Source organism: Culex pipiens, chromosome 3 (assembly GCF_016801865.2).
Source record: "Culex pipiens pallens isolate TS chromosome 3, TS_CPP_V2, whole genome shotgun sequence".
NCBI lineage: Eukaryota > Metazoa > Arthropoda > Insecta > Diptera > Culicidae > Culex > Culex pipiens.
This window is the reverse complement of record NC_068939.1, coordinates 167,665,607-167,674,881: the sequence shown is the minus strand read 5'-3', so window position 1 is coordinate 167,674,881 and position 9,275 is coordinate 167,665,607.

Below are 9,275 nucleotides of genomic sequence, written 5' to 3'. Positions count from 1 at the left end.
AGAAGTGATTTGTTATTTCTTTTACGGTATTTGGGAAAAATGGAAGTTTCATAAAAGATCGTTCAGAATAGAAAAAGAAAAACATGTCTGATCAAAACTTCAACCAATTTTTAACATTTTGATGAGTTTTGAAGAAAACTGTATCACTCGTTTGATACCCAAATTGTGAATTATAAAAAAAAAGTACTTTCAAAGAATATGGGGTAATTCTCCGCCAACTCACACAGCAGTTGCCCCGACCCCTCTTCGATTTGCGTGAAACTTTGTCCTAAGGGGTAACTTTTGTCCCTGATCACGAATCCGAGGTCCATTTTTTGATATCTCGTGACGGAGGGGCGGTACGACCCCTTCCATTTTTGAACATGCGAAAAAAGAGGTGTTTTTCAATAATTTGCAGCCTGAAACGGTGATAAGATAGAAATTTGGTGTCAAAGGGACTTTTATGTAAAATTAGACGCCCGATTTGATGGCGTACTCAGAATTCCGAAAAAACGTATTTTTCATCGAAAAAAACACTAAAAAAGTTTAAAAAATTCTCCCATTTTCCGTTACTCGACTGTAAAAAATTTTGGAACATGTCATTTTATGGGAAATTTAATGTACTTTTCGAATCTACATTGACCCAGAAGGGTCATTTTTTCATTTAGAACAAAATTTTTCATTTTAGAATTTCGTGTTTTTTCTAACTTCGCAGGGTTATTTTTTAGAGTGTTACAATGTTCTACAAAGTTGTAGAGCAGACAATTACAAAAATTTTGATATATAGACATAAGGGGTTTGCTTATAAACATCACGAGTTATCGCGATTTTACGAAAAAAAGTTTTGAAAAAGTTACTTTTTGCGTTTCTCTTTGTTTCGTCGTCCGTGTCTGTCGCAGGTGACCATGAACGGCCATGATCGGTGACGACCAACTTTTTCAAAACTTTTTTTCGTATAATCGCGATAACTCGTGATGTTTATAAGCAAACCCCTTATGTCTATATATCAAATTTTTTGTAATTGTCTGCTCTACAACTTTGTAGAACATTGTTACACTCTAAAAAATAACCCTGCAAAGTTAGAAAAAACACGAAATTTTAAAATGAAAATTTTTGTTCTAAATGAAAAAATGACCCTTCTGGGTCAATGTAGATTCGAAAAGTACATTAAATTTCCCATAAAATGACATGTTCCAAAAATTTTTACAGTCGAGTAACAGAAAATGGGAGAATTTTTAAAACGTTTTTAGTGTTTTTTTCGATGAAAAATACGTTTTTTCGGAATTCTGAGTACGCCATCAAATCGGGCGTCTAATTTTACATAAAAGTCCCTTTGACACCAAATTTCTATCTCATCACCGTTTCAGGCTGCAAATTATTGAAAAACACCTCTTTTTTCGCATGTTCAAAAATGGAAGGGGTCGTACCACCCCTCCGTCACGAGATATCAAAAAACGGACCTCGGATTCGTAATCAGGGACAAAAGTTACCCCTTAGGACAAAGTTTCACGCAAATCGAAGAGGGGTCGGGGCAACTTTTCTCGATTTCGTGTGAGTTGGTAGAGAATTACCCTATGGTATTTTGTGATTTTATCTAGTATTTCTACTTTGAAAATTACCAAATTATCAAAAAAATATTTACCAAGCGGAAGTTTCGACACGTATTGGTTGGTTTTAGTCAATTTTAGAAATATATTTAATAACAGTTATCGTCCATTATCGTCGATAAAATTATCGCCGATAGAATTATCGGTATAACGATATCGATAGATTACCGTTATCGTCCCGACGATAACGATAATTATTATCTTTATCGTTAGACGATAATATTATCGACGATAATTCTATCAGTTAACAACCTTGGTAAAAATCACATGTTCAATTTTAAATTTATCAAATTCACAATTTTCAACCTTGTGGAAAAAATATTTGGTATTTTTGTGGTTCGATTTCCGAAAACCCTTGAATTTTACGAGATTTCGCGGAAATTGTGAAATTTCACAAATTTTACGCTGTTGAGCAGTTCTCTAGGATTTCGGTCATTCGATTTTTTTGTTTTTTAATCCGACTGAAACTTTTTTGGTGCCTTCGGTATGCCCAAAGAAGCCATTTAGCATAATTAGTTTGTCCATATAATTTTCCATACAAATTTGGCAGCTGTCCATCATTTTTGATGTATGAAAATTCAAAAATCTGTATCTTTTGAAGGAATTTTTTGATCAATTTGGTGTCTTCGGCAAAGTTATAGGTATAGATACGGACTACACTGGAAAAAAATGATACACGGTAAAAAAAATTTGGTGATTTTTTATTTAACTTTTTATCACTAAAACTTGATTTGCAAAAAGATACTATTTTTATTTTTTGATATGTTTTAGAGGACATAAAATGCCAACTTTTCAGAAATTTCTAAGTTGTACAAAAAATCATTGACCGAGTTATGATTTTTTTAATCAATACTGATTTTTTCAATAAATCGAAATTTTGGTCGCAAAAATTTTTCAACCTCATATTTCGATGTAAAATTAAATTTGCAATCAAAAAGTACTGATGTGAAATTTTGATAATGTGCACCGTTTTCAAGTTAAATACCTTTTTAAGTGACTTTTTATTTAAATATTCGCAGTTTTTCATTTTTTTAAATAAGTGCACATATTTGCCCACCTTTGAAAAAAATATTTTTGAAAAGCCGAGAAAATTTTCTATATTTTGCTTTTTCGGACTTTGTTGATACGACCTTTAGTTGCTGAGATATTGCAATGCAAAGGTTTAAAAACAGGAAAATTGAAGTTTTCTTAGTCTCACCCAAACAGCCTACCATTTTTCAATGTCGATATCTCAGCAACTAATGGTCCGATTTTCAATGTTAAAATATGAAACATTTGTGAAATTTTCGGATCATTTCGAAAACAATATTTTCAAAATTTTCAAATCAAGACTAACATTTCAAAAAGGTCAAACATTCAGTTTTACGCCCTTTTAAAATGTTAGTCTTGATTTGAAAACTTTGAAAAATTTTTTTCGAAAAGATCGGAAAATTTCACAAATGTTTCATATTTTAACATTGTAAATCGGACCATAAGTTGCTGAGATATCGACATTGAAAACTGGTAGGCTGTTTGGGTGAGACTAAGAAAACTTCAATTTTCCTGTTTTTAAACCTTTGCATTGCAATATCTCAGCAACTAAAGGTCGTATCAACAAAGTCCGAAAAAGCAAAATATAGAAAATTTTCTCGGCTTTTCAAAAATATTTTTTTCAAAAGTGGACAAACATGTGCACTTATTTACAAAAATGAAAAACTGCGACTATTTTCAAAAAAGTTACATAAAAATGGCTATAACTTGAAAACGGTGCACTTTATCAAAATTTCACTTCGGTACTTTTTGATTGCAAATTCAATTTTACATCGAAAAATGAAGTTGAAAAAGTTTTGCGACCAAAATTAAGATCTTTTGAAAAAATCAGTATTCATTAAAAAATTCAATGATTTCGGTCAATGATTTTTTGCACAACCTGGAAATTTCTGAAAAGTTGGCATTTTTTGTCCTCTAAAACATATCAAAAAATAAAAATAGTGTTTTTTTGCAAATCAAGTTTTAGTGATAAAAAGTTAAATAAAAAAATCACGAAATTTTTTTTACCGTGTATCATTTTTTTCCAGTGAAGTCTGTATCCATACCTACAACTTTGCCAAAGACACCGAATCGATCAAAAAAATCCTTCAAAAGATACAGATTTATGAATTTTCATACATCATTTTTGTATGGACAGCTGCCAAATTTGTATGGAAAATTATATGGACAAACTAATGATGCAAAATGGCTTCTTTGGGCATACCGAAGGCACCAAAAAAGTTTCAGTCGGATAAAAAAATACATCCGAATGAAGAGCCTTTATGAAGACTTAAAAAAAGTTTGATTTTTTGACGTAGATCACCCTACTGGCAAAAAAATTCGGGAATAATTATTTGGGCCAAAGAATCATTACTCAATTTTGGAGCCGATTCGTAGCACATTTATTTATTTTTTCTTTAACTATTATGTGGCTTTGCAGAACATTTGTTAATTTCATCTTACACTAAAAATAGATCCCAATTTACTTCAATTTATTTTGTAAAATTTTATTTATGGTGTGCAAAAGTAAAATGCTGTTTGTTTTGAAATTCATAAAAAATCTAAAAATCATAGATCATCTTAAAAAAATGTCCGGCTATTTTTCAAATATTATTTTTTAAAAATTGCCAACACTGCCGAATGAATTTTGATCAACTTGAGCCAAAGTTCAAAAGATGCCATTTTTTGTCACTTGAAATGTATCCAAAATTGAGAATTTTCAAAAAATATTATTTTGAGCACTACAATTTCTTCCGTATCAAAGAAACAAAGGTAATATTTAAAAAAATATCTTGAGAGAATTGCTCTTATCAATCAAGATCACAAAAGTAGTATTTTGAATTACTGTGCGCGCTATAAGAAATGAATATTCATAGATATCTTTTTACAAGATTTATTTGAGCATGAGCATGAGCATGAGCATGGTTGACTGCCAATGAGCTGCTACTCCGTTATTGACAGATCAGCTGAAGTTAAACAATGAATCAAAAATGATCAGTGGGAGCCAACCATCCGTTCACTGTTTAACCCCTGAAGACCCCGACTTTATTAGTCAATACCGGCGCCCTCCCAAGAAGCCTGCAGTTCAACAAAAGGTAGGAATGTTAGTCCGATAGTTGAAGTTGCAGACTCATCAAGCACATAGTTTTTCGCTATATACTTGTTGATACCGCTTGAGACCGTTGAATCCACAGCATCTCCTTCAAGCATCACGTGATTAATTTTTTTTTTGGGTTAGTAGGATAAGGTATTGGCTTTTCGATGCCTCCCGAGCTACGACGCTATGGGGAGGACTTTCATAACAGACCCGTCGGCGAGCCTTCCGAGCAACGATGCTATGGGAAGGTCTTTCTAATTAGCACACCAAAACACTCGCGCACAGGTATTTAAACACTGAATAAATGTAATTTTTCATCACGATTACCCAGACGACATTGATGATATAGGAAGGACTTTTTTACAGTCATTTACAGTAATACTTAAACTTATTTTAATGCAACAATCCACACGACGTCGTGCCTCCCGATCAACGATGATGTAGGAAGGACTTGAGCAAGCCAATCAGGATGAAACACGAAGCAAAATTCTCTTCTTTTCACACACAATGCCAAATAATTGACCGCGCGTCACCACCCAACAAATTGAACTCTTTTTACAAGATTTATTTGAAAATAAAAAAATCATACAGGTTTCGAAAATGTTTACGTAGAAATATTACTTCAAAAAGGTACAATTTATCAAAAAAAGGAAATAAAAAGAGTTTTGAAAGATAGTTTAAATTTTGGACGATTTCTAAATATAATTACTTTATTTAAATACATTGATCTAGTTCAGGATTTTGCTGCACCCTAAACTTTAGCGCTGATTATGTATTTTAATAATAGAGAGATATCGAGGAAAAATATGATTTTTATTGTACACGGAAAAATACGTTTTGTAAAGATTTTTTTCAAATTCAAATTAAACTTTTTGGCGTTAAATGCAGTGATGAAAAAAATATTTTTCACGTGATTGGCTAAAACAGATGCTGGAAGCTGGATACAATAATTATTAAAAACAGAATTGTAAATTGTTCAATTTTTGAAATTAAGTAAAAAATCAGAGTTCTGAAACCCATTCAACAACTCCCAGCTTCCAAATATCTTATTCTTGTCCCTGGTGTGCGGTGGAGATGGGAGCGGCCGGCAATGATCGGCTGTTATGGTGTTGAGCATCTGGTTCAGGTGGAAATGTTTCTACTCTCAATCATCAATTCCTAGGCAATTTTGACATTAATTGAAGAAATGGCCTCTGCGCTTTAAAAATTATGTTTCTGAAAATATTTCCTTTTGGATTAAATTCTATTTTTAATGAAACAGCGTTTGCTTCTTTTTTGTTATTATTTCCAATTTAGCTAAATGCTTGACTAAACCAGCTTTGGTCCAAGTATTGTTAGGATTTTACAAAAAAAGTCCTCGTAACCCTATTGTCCATCGCTCAATTCAACGCATAAAAATTTAATTTCGATCTGTTGTCGGCATTTCCCCCCATCCTTCTCCCCCATTTCCACGCTCTGTGGTAAACCCCACCGCGGGAAAAAAAGGGCCCACACCCTGGAATGAAGGGAATTTGGAAATGCCGGGGCCAAATTAAATTTGGGCCCGCGCCGACGACGACGACGACCCGTCAGACGAGACGCCACCCGGACGGCTTCCGCTTGGTGACCCACCAACCCACCCCGGACAAACTGTAACAACATTCGGGCACCGAAAAAAAAAATAACAGCCCTTTTTTCCAGAAAGGGGGACGGTCAACGGAAACGGAAATGCTGAAAAAAATCGATTGGCGGTTTTTTGTAAAAGTTTAGTTTAAATTTTGAAAAGTTATTTTTATCAACTTTTCAACAAGAAAATACTGTCAACTAGCCCACCGTGCAATGTCAAAATTCAACCAAGCTCGCGCGAAAGTTGAGTGGATGTTGATTGGAGTGGAACTTTATTGCATGGTCAGGACTACAACATTCCCCAACAGGAGAGGGGCCTAAGGCGATGGTAAACGTGGGGTCGTGAATAGATTTTCTAACCGTGTGTTGATTTTGGGCCTGGACATCCGGGGTGAATAACTGGGCAAAAGGATTGAGTGAAGGGATGAAAAAAGTCGCATTTTGCCGGACTCACTTTTCCTGGAAGGACGCGGATGAACCCCTCCTGCCTGAAGGATATTAGATAAACAGTTTAAGGGGGCCCTTGAATATAATCAAGTGGAGATGTGTTCGCAAATTGAAAAATAATGGGTAATTCTCTACCAACTCACACGAAATCGGGAAAAGTTGCCCCGACCCCTCTTCGATTTGCGTGAAACTTTGTCCTAAGGGGTAACTTTTGTCCCTGATCACGAATCCGAGGTCCGTTTTTTGATATCTCGTGACGGAGGGGCGGTACGACCCCTTCCATTTTTGAACATGCGAAAAAAGAGGTGTTTTTCAATAATTTGCAGCCTGAAACGGTGATGAGATAGAAATTTGGCATCAAAGGGACTTTTATGTAAAATTAGACGCCCGGTTTGATGGCGTACTCAGAATTCCGAAAAAACGTATTTTTCATCGAAAAAAACAATAAAAAAGTTTTAAAAATTCTCCCAATTTCCGTTACTCGACTGTAAAAAATTTTGGAACATGTCATTTTATGGGAAATTTAATGTACTTTTCGAATCTACATTGTCCCAGAAGGGTCATTTTTTCATTTAGAACAAAATTTTTCATTTTAAAATTTCGTGTTTTTTCTAACTTTGCAGGGTTATTTTTTAGAGTGTAACAATGTTCTACAAAGTTGTAGAGCAGACAATTACAAAAATTTTGATATATAGACATAAGGGGTTTGCTTAAAAACATCACAAGTTATCGTGATTTTACGAAAAAAAGTTTTGAAAAAGTTACTTTTTGCGTTTCTCTTTGTTTCGTCGTCCGTGTCTGTCGCGGGTGACCATGAACGGCCATGATCGATGACGACCAACTTTTTTAAAACTTTTTTTCGTAAAATCGTGATAACTTGTGATGTTTATAAGCAAACCCCTTATGTATATATATCAAAATTTTTGTAATTGTCTGCTCTACAACTTTGTAGAACATTGTTACACTCTAAAAAATAACCCTGCAAAGTTAGAAAAAACACGAAATTTTAAAATGAAAAATTTTGTTCTAAATGAAAAAATGACCCTTCTGGGACAATGTAGATTCGAAAAGTACATTAAATTTCCCATAAAATGACATGTTCCAAAATTTTTTACAGTCGAGTAACGGAAAATGGGAGAATTTTTAAAACTTTTTTAGTGTTTTTTTGGATGAAAAATACGTTTTTTCGGAATTCTGATTACGCCATCAAATCGGGCGTCTAATTTTACATAAAAGTCCCTTTGACACCAAATTTCTATCTCATCACCGTTTCAGGCTGCAAATTATTGAAAAACACCTCTTTTTTCGCATGTGCAAAAATGGAAGGGGTCGTACCGCCCCTCCGTCACGAGATATCAAAAAACGGACCTCGGATTCGTGATCAGGGACAAAAGTTACCCCTTAGGACAAAGTTTCACGCAAATCGAAGAGGGGTCGGGGCAACTGCTGTGTGAGTTGGCGGAGAATTACCCTAATATTTGAAAATGTTGATTAGGTTTGAATTTTTTTTAAATGTTTCCAAAAAAATAATTTCAAATTGTTCGATTTTTTTTTTGATGGATACAATTGTGTAGAATTGTAAAGTTGCCTGGACTCTTCTTCGATTTGCGTGAAACTTTGTCCTAAGGGGTAATTAAAGCGTGATGATAAAGAGAACTCTTATTTTTTACATATATTTTATCAACATGTACAACATGTAAGGCAGTAATTAATTTAAAAAAAAACCCTGCAAAGTATAATGAAATTATAAAACAAAACCAAATGTTCTAAATAACAAAAATGTTATTGAATATACGAAATATACTTTAAATTCTCCTTCAAGAGATTTTTAAATATTGTTTTATCGTAATTTTTTTGACTTGTCGATCAGAATTCCACAAAATTCAAAATATTTTCAACGAGCATAAGCATCAAGGATGTTTACGATAAAATTATTGAAGTTCTATAACGATAACGATAGTTCTTAAGATATCGTCCGGACGATAACTATAATCTATCGTTATCGCTATTCCGATAATTCTATCGGCGATAATTTTATCGACGATAACGGATGATAACTTATATTTAATATATCTCTAAAGTTGACTAAAACCAACCATGTTATGCAGAATTTTCAAGCTTCCTCGTCCTATTTTTTTATATTAAGATAAGTTTTAAAGTATAAATACTAGAAAAAATCACAAAATACTGTATTTATTTAAAAGTATTAAAATTTTTATGATTTGCAATATGGGTATCAAACGATTTGAAATTATTCACGAATTTTCACTGTTTTAGAGTTTTTTAAATGAAATACTCAAATTTTCACAATATACCGAATTTTCTCGAAAATACTCAAATTTTTATAATTCACAATATGCGTATCAAACGATTCGAAATTTTGCATGCAAATTGATGATGAGTTTGAGTATTTTATTCAAAAAAACCTAACTTAATCCACCTCTAGGTGATTGGTGCCTTCCTCACAGCCATAAAGTCAATACATTCAGTAAAAATAGCAAAATTTTCCCCTAACATATTTAACAAATCTG